Source organism: Megascapheus bottae, chromosome 18 (genome assembly GCF_031878675.1).
Source record: "Megascapheus bottae isolate mThoBot1 chromosome 18, mThoBot2.hap1, whole genome shotgun sequence".
NCBI classification, from domain to species: domain Eukaryota; kingdom Metazoa; phylum Chordata; class Mammalia; order Rodentia; family Geomyidae; genus Megascapheus; species Megascapheus bottae.
In genome coordinates this window covers 12,138,544-12,154,198 of record NC_143526.1, presented here as the reverse complement: position 1 = coordinate 12,154,198, position 15,655 = coordinate 12,138,544, and positions in this window count along the sequence as shown.

Below are 15,655 nucleotides of genomic sequence, written 5' to 3'. Positions count from 1 at the left end.
ATAGCAAAAAGCTGGAAGTGGTGCTGAGGCTCTAGTGGTAGAGCTCTAGCCTTGAGAAAATCCAACGACCTGAGCTCAAGCCCAGGTCTGGCAAAAAAAAAAAAAAAGAATCAGACTTGAGCCCCCATCCCTCTTTTAAGTTTTGAGGGAACAGCATTGACCAATTGACAGGGACAGATGGGCTCAATCACTATGGTCAACAGAGTGGGTCTATTATTGTGATTGAGTCAGAAAAACCTGCCTAAAACTATATTAATTATGATTTTGCACCATTGATAAATATTCAAGTGACCATTGATATTAAAGCTATGGCCTTCCCAGTTGAAGATTTGGTTTTTTAAATAGCTAATGGAGCCTTGTGGACAGTGAGGAAGGTTTCTTTTTCCCCTTTGAAAGGAGCAGAAGGAAGTAAAGGCCACGAGTGAGCCAGAACCTGCCCATCCCAACCTGTCCACTTCAGGAAATGTGCTCCCAAACATGGAAGATATCCTCACTAGGAAGTTGTCAGCAAAAAAAAAAGGGGGGGGCTAGACAAAACGTGGAGATGAAGTTTAACAAGGAGGCCAAAGGTTTGTTAACTGTGACTGTCACAAGAAATGCAAAGGATGGGCCATCCTTTTCCGTGCCTATAAAAGGTGATGACCCTGCACTGACTTGAAATCAGGTTTCTATGTGAAAAGCCGGTCAGAGGGAAGCATCTGGAAGTAAATGAGAGCCATATTTTATGCTCTCTGGAAACAAAGAGAAGAGATACAAGGAGAAAAAAAATGTCATTGGACATGTGTCTGATTTCAAGACTAATCTTGTCCCCCAGGTCAAAACCAGGGAATTCCTTTTGGGTGAGTAATAGCATGGTTATGTCACTAGTTTAAACAGAGCTTGTAACACACTCAGTTTCAATTACCACAGACCATTCAGGCAAATGTAGGGACAAATACCAAGACACTAGGGAAATATGAGATAAATTGGAAAGAGCGTGGTCCATGTTGCATATCCAGTGAAGAATGCAAACCATATTAGAAAACACGAATAATATCTTTCAACTTAGAAAAACTCAGAGATTCAAGGTGATGGTTAATAGCACACAAATCTTTTTAAAAAATGATTCAATGGGTGGGAGTTTGGCCTAGTGGTAGAGTGCTCATCTAGCACGCACAAAGATCTTAGTTTGATTCCTTGGTACATACATATAAAAAGCCAGAAGTGGTGCTGTGGCTTAAGTGGTAGAGCTCTGCCTTGAGAAAGCCCAAAGACAGTGCTCACAAGCTCTGAGTTCAAGCCCTAGACCAGCAAAACAAAGTTTCAACATAGAGCTTATTTGATTTTAATGTGTGAAATGAGGCAAATGAAATATGGCTTCCATGTAATCTCAATTTTGTATTTTGTTTGTCTCATAGACACATGATTTATTACCTATGGTAACAGGAGTTCAGAACATAGCAGGACATAGCTGGTTAAGCAGTAGGCCACCTTGTCATCCAGCACCTGTTCTTTCTCTGTCCTCTCAGTTCTGTTATCCTCCAGGGGCTCGGTTGTTCTCAGACTGCCTCCTCCTGTAGCTGTCAAATGGCTCCAGGAATTCTGAAGTAAATGTTAGACATTTAATATCCAGTGTCCAGGTACTTAGTATCCAAGACTTTGTGTGACTCCTAAAGAATGACGACTTTTCTAGAAGCCTCTGTAGAAATGGTTTTAAGATACGTTGATCAGAAGTAGTCAATGTCTATCCCTAACCAATTGCCTTGAATACCTGGTCTTCCTTTGATGGCCTGGGTAAGTCCTGTCCTCCTCCTACTTAACATGAATGGAGGCCTTGCCTCTGAATCAGCTGAACAGAATGAAGGTAGATGCCAGAACAAAATCAGAGTTTCTCCAGGGCGTTCCTCTAGTTACACTACCCTAGTTCCACATTTTTAACAAACCTGCTGCTTTTCACTGATTGATAAGAATTTAAAATACATTGTAAGACTTTAAAATACATTATAATTCAGGGCCTCATAATTAAGTCTGTTTTAAAAAATTGCTTCTGCAAATATGATATACAGAGCTTATAGTTACATAACTCAGGTAATGAGTATATTTCTTCTTTTTTTTTCCTTTGCCATTCCTGGGGCTTGAACTCAGGGGCTGGGGACTGGGCATTGACACTATTCTTGAGCTTTCTCAAGGCTAGTGTTCTACCACTTGAAGCCAGAGCACCACTTCTGGCTTTTTCTGTGCATGTGGTATCAAGGAACTAACCCAGGACTTTGTGTTAGGCAAACACTGTATCACTAGGCCACACTCCCAGCTCTCCATTTCTTTTTGAACAGTGTCACCTAGGTCTGGTTTTTTTCCCTCCAGATTTTGTATCAGTTTTCTTTTCTTTTTTTTTTTTTGCAGGCCCTGGGGCTTGAACTCAGGGCCTCAGCATTGTCCTTGGGCTTTCTCAAGGCTAGCACTCTACCACTTAAGCGACAGCACCACTTCTGGATTTTTCTATGTATGTGATACCGAGAAATTGAATACAGGACTCTGTGCATGCTAGACAAGGACTACACCACTAGGCCAAACTCCTGGCCCTTGCATCAGTTTTAATGGTCTATTATACATATAGGGTAATTTACTTTTACACATTCCATACATGTAACTGCTGACTGTCAAATTATGGTAAGAATTATTTCTGTTTGCACTAGAATATATTCTGTTACAAGAAAAGATTAGAAATACTAGTGGTGGGCAAAAAATTCACTTACATCCAATTAAATTCATTTAAACACTGTATTTTCATTACCTTTTGCAAAATAAGTATTATTTCAAATATTCTCCTCTTTAATTTATTTATGATGTTTGAGTTTCCACAAATAAATGCTAATTGAATTTTGTATGTAACATAGAATTTGAGCACAGTGGAATGCAATTCGAGAAATAAAGTTTAGTTTGATTGACACTGAATGCAGAAGAAAGAGAAGTTGAACTGCTGGATTCAAACATATTTGGATAGTAATCCTCAAAAACAATTATTTTTGTCTTCTCCAAATGGCCCATTGGAACATAACTTAAGAAATATTGATTTGTATGGCAATACTATGATGTTTTTCCTAAGGTATTTGAGGATATGGCCAATTTTAGCCAACTCCCAAATAAAAATTAATCCAAATAGCATTTCTGGCAGCATCCAAAATTGGAAAGCTAAGAATTGTCTTATTGTGGCTTGGCATGGTAACCATGATAACTGAGATAGGTCAAAAGGCTTCTTTATATTCCGATTTGATTATAAAAGATTTTATTTGGCAGGTATTTCTAGAAATACAGAATTCAATTACATAGCAATCCCCTCTTTCCTGTTCCTTACCTCCTGTTTCATCTTTTCTATTATGCTTATATTTCTAGAGCAGGCGACTTGTACCTTGCTTCAGTTGCTTGTCTTCCGATGTTCTAAGAGGCTTTTATTTTTATGTTGGTTTCAGTCTTTGCCCCATAGATAGCACCCTAAATCTTTCATATCAGAGAGGCTCTAGGATTGGGTTCCTCTCTACCTTCTTTTGTGCCACAAGGAGGGAATGTCAAGATTTTGAAGTATCATGTTGCTGTGAGTGGGTTTACTTTACTGGGATTCAGAGTGGTTTCTAGAATTATGACCACATCCTCTAGGAACACACTAGAAATACAAGTCCTAAGGCTATCCCATACATAGCCTGTTGAGAGGGTCTAGAAACTTAAATGTTGACAAGATTTTGGAGCTCTTTGAAATTCAAGTCACGGCTGGGAGTTTGGCCTAGTGGTAGAAGTGCTTGCCTAGCATGCATGAAGAGCCGGGTTCAATTCCTCGGTACCACATACATACAAAAAAGCTGGGAGTGGTGCTGAGACTCCATTGGCAGAGTGCTAACCTTGAGAAAGTCCAAGGATAGTGCTCAGGCCCTGAGCCCAAGCCCAGGACAGGCAAAAAAAAAAAAGAAAAGAAAAAAAGAAAAGAAATTCAAGTCACTTGTTTTAAACTATTTCTATTCTTTCTCAGATAGATAGCTGCAGCAATAGACAGACAGACACAAAGACAGAAAAATACTATAAATTTCATTGGTGTAAGCAACAATCTTGTGAGCTTTCAATACATCATGGCAGACACCTGGTATTCTACCAGGATATTAGGGTTAGAAGGTTGGGAATAAAAGTCTGTTTTTCATGAACGCTTAGTGAGCGCCCTCTGGGCTGGAGCTCAGTGCCAAGCAGCACTAAATGGCTTTGTCTAGAAGTTGTCAGCCATGTACACTAGTGGTTGAGCTAAAAAGACTTTTGTTCATTAAATCAATAATCAGTGTGTGACTATTCTGAAATATCCCATACTGGGATGTCAGGAAGCTAAGAGTGAGGAATGAACCTTAAGTCAACAGGCAGGAAACATGTTGAGTGGCACACAGCTACATATAACTTGTTCTAGCTGGGTCCAAAGCACAAGGCTCTGCTCTATGATCATTGAGTTTCAAGTTGGTGCTCATCTAAGACCAGTGTGTTCTGATCCCACATGCTTCCTGCAGATTGAATCTTCACAGGACGTAAAGAATGGCTTCAGGAATGGGAGGATATGTAGAAGAAAGCCACTGGCATTTTACAGTACAGCAGTTCCAAAAAGGCCCTGATCTTCATAAGACGATGGGGCTGAGGGGGTCTCTAGGATTGAGGATCTGGAATCCTGGGAGCTTAGGAGGCGATGTGAAGATGGGAATTTGTTTAGAACCATCTTCCAACACTTTCCCATCACAAAATTCCATGGACTAGAAGGAAATTAGCAGCAATAAACTGGTCAGATGAAATGTAAAAGCCTAGAAAGGATGTGGCAGTCAGAGGTGAAGATCGCCATATTATCCACATCTCCCTGTGGCTTCAGTTATTGCTGAATGTCTTTGGTGTATTTTTCTAAACAGTCCCTGAGTGTTGACAAGCTCAGCCTGGCTGCCGAGTCACCCAGTCATCTAAGGACAGGGACAGACATTTTTTCTACTTAGAGACAGGATTTACAGAGGGTACAGGAGTTTCCATAAGACCATTTCGCTCTGGCTCTCTGAGATCTAACTACCTTGATAGTAAAAGATGCAAACAATGTATTTGTTTCTCAAATGGTTTAGTATTAATGCTGCAAATCAGCCAGAACCCCCTCACTGAAGAGGCCTGGGAAGCCCTGGGTGGAATCCACAGGAAGGTGGATTAAACACTGGGTGTGTACAGGCTTCCCCAGAATCTAGGATGTAACATCTGGACTGCACAGGCTTTGCTGTTTCCACTCTACCACTAAGCTGCATTCCTAGTTCCCTGTGAGACTCTTGTCTCCACGTAACCATCAGGAAAACCAAAAGTGGAGCTGTGGCTCAAATGATAGAGTTCTAGCTTTGAGCCAAAAAGCACATCGATGGTACTGAGTTCAAGCCCTAGGACAGGCATATACATACACAAAAAAGAGTATAAATTTTAGAAAGAGTATCAGAACACTATGATTCTGTAATTAACAATGATAAACCATGCCCTCTCAAAGCTTTTTGATGTCCCAGGTTTTAATTATTTCTCTTATTTGTGCTAGCCTGGAGCATGACCAGTTCAGGAGGAACAGTATCTATGTGAAGCAACTCCCAAGGAATGAGTCTGGGCATCAGTGGGCAGAGTTAAGGGCTACCTTGGGAAGCTATCTCTTGTTTGATTACCTGTGTTGAGAACAGCTCTTGTCAGCCCTGCATAGAGATAATCAGTCAAGTTGTGGCCACATATCTATGGAAGGAGATTTGAGCTATATGACATGCCCAGTATTAAGGCTAATTGACTCCAACAAAGGAGAGAGACTGAGTAGATAAGGAAGCAAGAATGAGTGTAGCTATGAGACAGATGAAGAAGTGCTTTCATCCTTATCTCCACAAAGGCAAAGAGGCAGCCTGGCCAGAAAAATATTTAAGCAACTATCTAGCATTGTAGTTAAGTGATTGAAAAACTTCAGTTCTGAGCCTCAGGCCTGTTATACATTATGCAGCCCCAGAGAAAGATGCTTGTTTGCTAAACACACACACACACGCGCACGCACGCACGCACGCACACACGCACGCACACACCAAATCCAGGCACCAGTGATTCACATCTATAATCCTAGCTTCTCAAGAGGCTGATATTTTAAGATTAAAGTTTGAAACCAGCCTGGGCAGACAAAGCCATGAACCGTTTATCTCCAGGTAACCATCAGAAAGCTAAAAGTAGATGTGTGGCTCAAGTGATAGGGCACTACTTGTGAGCTGAAGGCCCTGAATTCAAGTCCTAGTTCTCTCGCTCACACACACACACACACACACACACATCACACACATGCACACACAAGCATGCACAACACACACACACACACACACACACATACACATACACACACACACTAACCTTTTCGATATGTCAGTTACTTCAATAAGCCAGTGAGGTTTATGTGTGTGGATATCTTTAGGGCATTTGAAATCTAATATAGATGTTTAGATGTTAGCTGTTAGCTTTGTTCTTCAAGATGATTAGTCCATTTTTACCTGACTTTAATCAGAAATTTTTCCTAAGATAGCCTCAAAAATGAGGAAAAGAGGCTATAGTGCAACTAATGAGCTTCCAAATGGAATTCCTTGCATGCTGACTAACTCCATCTACACACTCTTCCTGCAAAGAAAGGACAAAATGTCAATCATTCAGTTCAAACTTCAGACATTCAACCATTCAGGCCTTACCTTGAAGGGGATCACAAGCCAGATAACGATTACTTGGTAGCAATTGTGAGATGGTTTTACCCACTGTCTTGCCCCAGGCCACATGGGCAATTCTCATACACATCCTGAACTGAGTGACCCCACTGTTAAGTAGAAATAAGATGACTTGTCCCTGTCATAGTCTTTTGGGGGTTCTCTAACAAAACACCACAGGTGGAATGGGTTTTAAGCAACAGAAATGTACTGCTTGCTAGAGCCTAGATGACCCAAATCAAAGAATGGGCAGATTTGGTATCTGGTAAAGCTCAAGGTGGCCTATTGTCACATGGTTGAGGAGGCTTGAAGCTCTTGGATCTTATTTAAAGAGTATTCATCTCATTCAGGAGGGCTCCGAGACCCCATCTCCAATTACCTCACCTTGGGGAATGAGGACTTCAGCATATGAATTTAGGGGAACACAAACATTCAGACCTTTGTAATGAACTATGGAAATGGTACCCCAAAGTGCAATCTTTCCACTTGTCTGCTACAAGGAGCAAGCAGCAACGGTGAATGAAGCACCCAGCAACCCATAAAATGGATACACATGGAAGGAATTACTTCTCTTTTCCATAAGGCAATTGAGCTACAAAAGAGTCAGCAGAGCTGTACAGGACATTGTGAGTGTTTTATGTTTCCTTTCCTCTGCTCAGCTCCAAGATCACTGCAAAGCTGTTCCAACAAGGCATGTAAAAGCCTCACTTACAAAGAAATCAATTGAGCCTCTGTGCCTTCCACAAATCAAATCCAAGCAGTTTTATTTTAACTGCTGCCTGGTAATACTTCAAAATGAGAGGCAGATTCTCAAACACTCTGAAGATAGAAGTGGAGACACTTTATAAAAACAAGGCGGTGAGGAGGAGGCCCTGGGCCTGCATGGATGGATTTTCAGGGTTTGGTGCTATACACACATGTCACACATATCTTTTCAATCTACTACTCATAGGAAACTGGACACTCTTTTAAACTAAAAACTGCATTAGTGCTGCTCTTGACAAGTCTAACTTCTGAGAAATTGGTGCTCTGCATTTAGAGCCAGCAGCATCTGTAGCTCTGGCATTTAAAAGTTTCCCAGGTTGTTCTTGTCTACCTGGGAGTAGTTTTGGAATGGCTTCAAAAGAAGCAAACACTTTCAAATCATAAATGAAATATGCTCTGCCCTCACCTCCATGGTCCACCACAATACCAGGCATGAGGCAGGGGGTTCTTCACATGGCCTTCTTTCTGCCCATTGGGCCAGGCTACAGGTGCCAGGAATCCAGTGACCCCCCCCCAAGAGCTGCCATTGGACAAGGACATTTTTATCCCCTCTAAGCCAACAGAAAACACTTATTTTAGGGCTTACATGTAGTCATCAACACCTGCTAGGAAAGCATCCGGCAGAGGAAACGTGACAGAGACTGGATGGAGGGAAAATGAACATCACTCTGTAGTGGTCACCTTAAGTGACCAAAAAGTAGTTCTAAAGCTTTTCACCAAGGTTGATGATAACAAGGATCCCAGGTGATGGGCTCCATGTATGAAAAACAGAGGTGGCTCAGGCATATTGAGAGAACACAAAGGATCAAGAGTCCCTTTCTTCACATGAGTTGGGTCATCTTGTGCCAAATCTAATGAAGTTATCTTTGATTTTGACACAGAAAGAACTGAGACACCGAATTCAGGGATCAAGGCCAAGTTCCATACATAGGAAATGTGCTCAGAGCAGTCTATCAAGCATTCGGGAGAAAGCAAGACCATCATGAGCAAGGCAGAACACAGATGGAAAATTCCTTTTTTTTTTTTCAAGATAAAACAAGGCTCTTTTAGTTTCAGATAATTTGGAGAGACAACTTAGAAAGACAGAGAAAAGAATATTCCAAAGGCACAACTCCCATGTCCTTATCCTACTTCCCAAATAAGCTGGCTGGATGCATGCTGTGTGCCTTGCAAGGCTATGGCTGTACAGGTAGAGATAGAGAGTCTGCATTCAGAAGGTAAGAGTGGAGCCCAAGAGTCTCATCAGAACTCAGGAAGTGAGGAGTGGCCATCTCATGGAGGTTTCCCAGGGAGATGAGGAGGTGAGGAGAAGATAGATTCAAAGTTCCATATCATCTTTTTCTCAGTGAAAAAGAAGGCTCCAATTAGCTGTGATTCACAGCTTTGTGTTGCCTACACAGATATGTATGTGTGTATGTGTGCAGATGTGTGTACATGCATACGTGAATGTGTGTGTGTGTGTGCACATATGTAGTCACTAGGGTGTCCTAACAAAAGTATTCCCCTAGAATTGCTATTACTGATTTTCTGATTACGAGCACAAGTCAGAGTAGTTTTATTTTAGTGCCAACCTGATTATGTCATTATGGCAAACTATCCAAGACCATGTACCTTACAAGAAACATAAATTTAATATCTCATTACTCTAGAAGCTACACATCCAAGGACAAGGTGCCAGAAAATTCAGGTTCTGGCATGGGCTGCTCTCTATTTTCAAGATGGTGCATGCTTGATAGGATACGTACTCCATGTTCTCACATGACAAAAGGTGAGAGAGCATGTTAACACAGTGTGGAGCTTCATTTATAAGGCCCTGAATTCCATTCATGAGAAGAGGAACCCTTGTGATTTCGTTACCTTAAAAGTCCCCTCTCTTTATACTATCTCACTGGACATTCATCTAAATTTCAGAGGGGACACATCCAAACTACGGCAACTACACTTTATTCTTCTCTATTAACATTTCAGTATCTTCCTATGCCCAAAATTGTATCAAAACATGGGGTGTATTAGTATATTTACTGGAGTTCTCTGGAATGACAGAACCAATAGGAAAGATTTATAGTGTGGAATTCAATAACGAGATTTATTATAATGATTTAGGTTGCACAGTTTTGGGGTCTGAGAAGCCCCGTGATCTTTCAAGTTGAAGACCCAGGAAAGTGAGTGCTGTATATAGTTCAAAGGCCCATAGTGTAGTTCAAAGAGTCCATGGTGGAGATTCTAGTACAGATCTGAAGGCCTAAAAATCCAAGATCTCTGAGGGTCAAACACTGATAGCTTACAGCAAGTGGATAGAGAGCTAATTTAAATGTTTTCTGTTTTATTTTTCTTACTTGGACCTTGAACTGAGTGGAGGATGCTTGCCTACATTGTGAAACTCAGTCAACTTATTTAATGATAACACCTTCTAAGAAACATCCTCACAGACATAGGAACATTTACTCAGATATCTGGGCATCACTAGCTCAGTCAAGTTGGCACATACAATTGTTGTGTGGTTATAGTTTCTGGTCACAGATATAGTAGTACAAAGAGTCTCCCTTGGGGAGCTCCTGTGGACAGACAGCTCTTCCTTATTTCTGTTGTGAAATAGAATCCATTTTTTTCTTTACTGTTAGACTCATTCACCACACCAAGCACAGAAATGCCTTTTTATCTTGTTGAGGTAAAGGCAGGATTCCCTGGTGACTGGATGACATTTTCCAGTTCAGGGCACTATTGCTGTCTCTTGGGTAAAAATGTCCCTTTTCCAGATCACACACCTAGCACACAAAATGACAGCACCACCTGACTAAATGTTTATGAACTCTGCAAAAAAGGATTTGCTCCTATTTTGCAGCTAGGATAACAAGGCCCAGTGATTATGGGGTGAGTCTATGTTTAGACAGCTGGTGTTTGAGCTAGTAATGTCAGAGGACCTAACATCGAGGTTCTTTCTACCACCTCCCGACTTGCACTTTCAAAAGATCTTAGTCAAATATGTTATACAACATGTTTAGGAGTGGTCAGGAAAAATATCTATAATTCAATAACAAAGGAAAAGTCAATGCATTCTTAAGCCAAGTTACTAGAGTCTATCCTTAGGTATGATCCTTTCCTAAAGCCAATAGAAGTGGGGAGAATTGCTCCCAGTTCTTCTGCTCGCGAAGAAACAAGTGCTGGCTGGTGTACAGGTTTTCTAAATAAATAAATAAATAAATAAATAAATAAATAAATAAATAAATAAATTCAATGGCTGAATAGATACTATTTCCCCTTCACAATGTTTGACAGAAAGGAAGGAAGGAAGGAAGGAAGGAAGGAAGGAAGGAAGGAAGGAAGGAAGGGGAGGGGAGGGGAGGGGAGGGGAGGGGAGGGGAGGGGAGGGGAGGGAGGGAGGGAGGGAGGGAAAGAAGAAGGGAAGGAGGGAAGCAGGGAGGCAGGGAGGGAGATGAAAAAAATGAAAAGACAAAGGTCTTTATTAATAATGGCAGAAGACAGCAACTCCATATTCAGCTGAAGGATTCATGCCTATAGTCCTATGGGCACAGTGTGGGAGAAGTCCTCTTTTCAGCTTTCAATAAAGGCAAGAAAATAAGTGATGGCTTTGCTAAGGTAGAGTGGAAATTTGAGCTAATTAAAAATGTAATTGCGTATGCTAGGAGAGCCCAAGGTTAGATTGTTCTTTTTTAAAAACTCAGCTGTTTCTTGTTAAAATTTATTTAAATTGACAACATTGCATGTATTATGTACAACATGATATTCTACAATAGGTATGCATTTGTAATGGTTTAGTTGAGCTAATTAACATATGCATGATCTTACATACTTTTTTGTAGTGAGACCATTTAAAGTCTCTCCTAGTGTGTTCAAGTATATAATGCATTCTTGTTATTATCATCATGCTGTATAATAAATCTCTTGAAATTACTTCCAGAAAACTGACATTTTGCTTCCTTTGATCAAATCACCCCTTATTCCTCAATTCAACTTTTACCTAGTCCTGTTTTGACATGATCCCATGCAAAAAGACTTCAGCATCTTCCTGTGACCCACATTTTCTGAAACAGTCCCAGTTGCTGAAGGTGTCAGGAAGGTTTCAGAAACACTAGAGCTACCAGGCTTAGATGAGATACAGTCTGGGGAAAGAGGTAGGCAGACTGAAGAAAAAGACTTCCAGAGAAAATTACTATGGTATGATTGACAGGAGGGCAATATCTTGGGTGAACTCTGGAAGAGATTCTGTCTACTCCTCAATAAATCAATTCAAAAAACTGAGTCAATGAGCTTGCTCCAGACATCAAATCTGGCCTTCTCAAGTCCTAGGTTGAAGGATCCTGCAGACAGGAGATTCCCAGGGGGGCAGTGGTAAATTGATAAACCAAAACTCAAAACATCAGAAACATATCTGGGCCAGAGTAATGCAAAAATCTACACAGTAATGCCACCATTGGGGTCAGAAATCATCATTTTTTCCATTAAAAATGTATTTATATACTTTTTGCCAGTCTTGGGGCTTGAACTCAGGGCCTGAGCACTGTCCTTGGGCTTTCTCAAGGCTAGCATGCTCTACCACTTGAGCCACAGCACCACTTCTGGCCTTTTCTATGTATGTAGACGAGGAATCCAACCAGGGTCTTCGTGTGTGCTAGGCAAATAAGTTGTATAAAATCCAAGTAACTAGGGGAGAAGACTCATGTAAGCAACCACTTTACAGCAAAAAATTTAAAAAATAATAATATTTTAATAGTCATGCCCTATACTATATAAATTTTTCTAACAGTTTTATACAAAAAAGAATCAAACCAATGCTAAGAGAAAGATGAAGTAAAATGAACAATATTCTAATGAAACACTGCTTTCCTAATTTTTACAGAAAAAACTGTAGATATACAAATAAAAACAACAAAGTAAATATTATCCCATCAGATTAGGGGAAATTAACTTGCCTATTAATATATGGGGTTAACAAAGGATTAAGATGCAATCATTCTCATAATATCATCAGTTTTGAGTATACATCAGTAGTATTTATTAAATATAGTAATTAAAATTTAAAGTTCATGTAACCTTTTTTTTTTTGCCAGTCCTGGGCTTGAGCTCAGGGCCTGAGCACTGTCCTTGGACTTTCTCAAGGCTAGAGCTCTACCACTTGAGCCTTAGCACCACTTCCGGCTTTTTTCTATATATGTGGTACCAAGGAATCGAACCCGGGTCTTCATGCGTGCTAGGCAAGCACGTCAACCACTAGGCCAAACTCCTGGCCCCGTAACCTTTTAATCCAGTAATTCCATCTTGAGATTTCTGTCTAGGAATACTTAAAGATTTATAGAGAGCCAGTGTGTGCGACTTCTCACCTAATAGGAAAATAGGAAAATTTGGAAATAGACTAAATATTCATCAAAAAGTGTGTGGGAGGGTTGTAGCTAAACAGATTATGGAACACGTTCTGCAGCCCTTAAATTAAGCCATATGCATTGTCATGGAAGGAACTAAGGTTATTTTATGGCTAAAACAAGCATGGGATTATAACATTTAGTCTAAGTATCCTTGAAGCCACATAAATAAATAATCAGCCAATGTAAAAGACTGTTTGAGTGTTAGGGGTACCCAAAAGATATGTTTGCTGATTGAAACCCCAATGTCAGTGAGCTCTTGCATGACCAGAGACACTGGTCCAAGATGAGACACTGCCTTCTTGGATTCTGGAGTTGATAGTCCTTATGTGGCAACATGTCACCTATAAATTTGTTTGTAAGTGAGAGTCCCATCTCTTCATTCTGCTGATCAGGGAAATACATTTGTGAATATAAAAAGTGAACAGAAATAGAATAACAGAGCTCTAAGAGATGGAAATACTATTGCCATGGCTGTGATAACTTTTGTCTTCTGGTGGTCTCCTGGGTGTGTGACAACATTCTCATCCTTGAGATTCAGTGCCCTGAGCCATCCTAGAAACTGTGAGATCAGAGATTTTCTAGGCCTGGAATGGTGCTGTTACTCTTCTCAGTCTGTTATATACCTTCGAATGTATATTTCAATGAGCATCCCAAATTCATTAATTTTAGGAGCTATTTCTGTTAATAGCCCCCTTGAAGAGTCATAGGCTCATTTATTATTTGGCAAGCTGTTCCCTTCTCCTTTTCCCCTCCAGCCTTCTTGACCTCTTGATACTGGGGCTTAAACCCAGGACTTTATATAGACCAGGGCATCATTCTGTCACTGACTCATGTCCTCAATACTTGTGCCTTTTCCTTAACCCTGATTTTTCTCCTATCTTTTCTTTCCCTGGTGCTTAATATAATGCTTGGTCATCCACTCACATTTAATAAGGCTGTTAGGGGATGAAAAGCAAATTTATACTCAAATGAAGCAAAGCTAGATAAGAACAGTGAGTAAGTCTGTTATATTAAAAAAAACACACATACAATTAAATAGAAGCAACGAAATAGAAGCATTGCTGCTATTGGACTCTTCCCCCACAAAGCAGAACTCGTTCTCTCCATCACACTTAAGGGTTATGTTCAGAACGCACAGTGCGCCTTTCTCTTGGGTGCTAGGCAGCCCCCCTCCCCACTATTGTGTATTAATGTTCTCCTTCGCCCCAAGAAGTCATAGGAATAGTCTGTGCTGCTGCTACCATGCAGACTCATGCTGGTTGACCATGATGAGAGAGGGATGCAGAAATCACCATCCCAGCAGCCACACCCATCATAGCCACTGGGACTCAAAGACTCCTGAGCTTTGAAGTCAACTGCCTCTGCCATTCCTCGGAATATTCAATGTTTCCCAAGTCCTAGGAGACTCATATTCCAAACTCAAAAGGCAGTGGAAGCCTCTTCTGTTTTACATATTGCATAAGCATCTGTTTAAAAAATCTTGCCAGAAACTTGGTTTATATCAACCTGTCTTGTGAACAAAGTCAAGTGTTACTGTTAAACTTTCTAAATGCTACATTCCCCCAAACAAGTACAGTTTTGTTCTGAACTAGGTTGCTTCAAGAAGGCATTTCAACAACACTCTGTAATATTTTTTATTCCCTCAGATGACAAGTAAAAGCAAGCACTCCCAGTTCCTTCCTTTCCACCCTTTCCATCTTCTGGCTATCACATGCTATTGGTGTAACCCAATAATTCCCAACCTAATTTTATATGCAACTGAATGACATTCCTGATGCTTATCTTTGACAAAGGATAACTATTTCTTTCCATAAATAATCACCATGACACTACCAATCTGTGGAGCATAACTTTTCTTGTATACCTGGAGTGTTTGCTATGGAAATTAATATTGCACTGCTGTCAAAATGACGAAATCTTCTGGTACAATTGACAAGCAACTATTAGTCATTTGCCCTTTTAGCTGGCATCCACCTTCCACATTTACCGTGGCTCATTGTATTCTTTTTCTTCCAGTGGAATAGTGCTCCAGGGTTTTGGAAATATCCTGGGTATTTGGGTTTAGTATCTATGGAAGTAGGACCTAATACAGTGCTTTGCAATTGAACTTTTTGTTATTTCTAACCTACCCAGGACCAGCACTTGGGTCTTCCCCATCCCATCCATGTGCCCTTGACTTTCCAATCTGCACCTGGTCTCTTAGTCTTTGTTCTGGCTTCTGTTTGCTTTTATGAGGCACATTTTTGACCTTCAAACTCCTTAGACATTTGCATCTGTCTGGTTCCATTAACAAGAAAAGTGAAAAACACATGGGGAGAGTTACACTAAATAAATAAATAAATACTACTATTTATTTCTCAGGATAATTCACTATAAGTAATCAATAAATGTTTGTAAAACTCACAATGACAAGCAAAGTATTAAAATGAACTTGAGTGCCTATCGAATCCACTGGTCCATTTTTATTTACCTACCTGTGTTTTTCTGTAAGAGTTCTTTCTAGATTCTGAATATGTGTTCTTAAAGCAGTATGACAATTGTACAATAGACAAGACAATAAGTTAAGAAAGATTAAGGAATTGAAAAACAAAGCCATGTGGTTTTTATCACAAAGAGACTCCTGAAAGGCTACCAGATAATGGTGGTCTCCTTTACAATATGCTACGTTGATTGATTGTTCATGTATTTCATATCATGCCCAAAAATCAGAATCACAAAGGTCATAGGTTGACCTCTGTACATCATCTTTAAAATAAAATTCAAGTTAAAAAAGTTCAT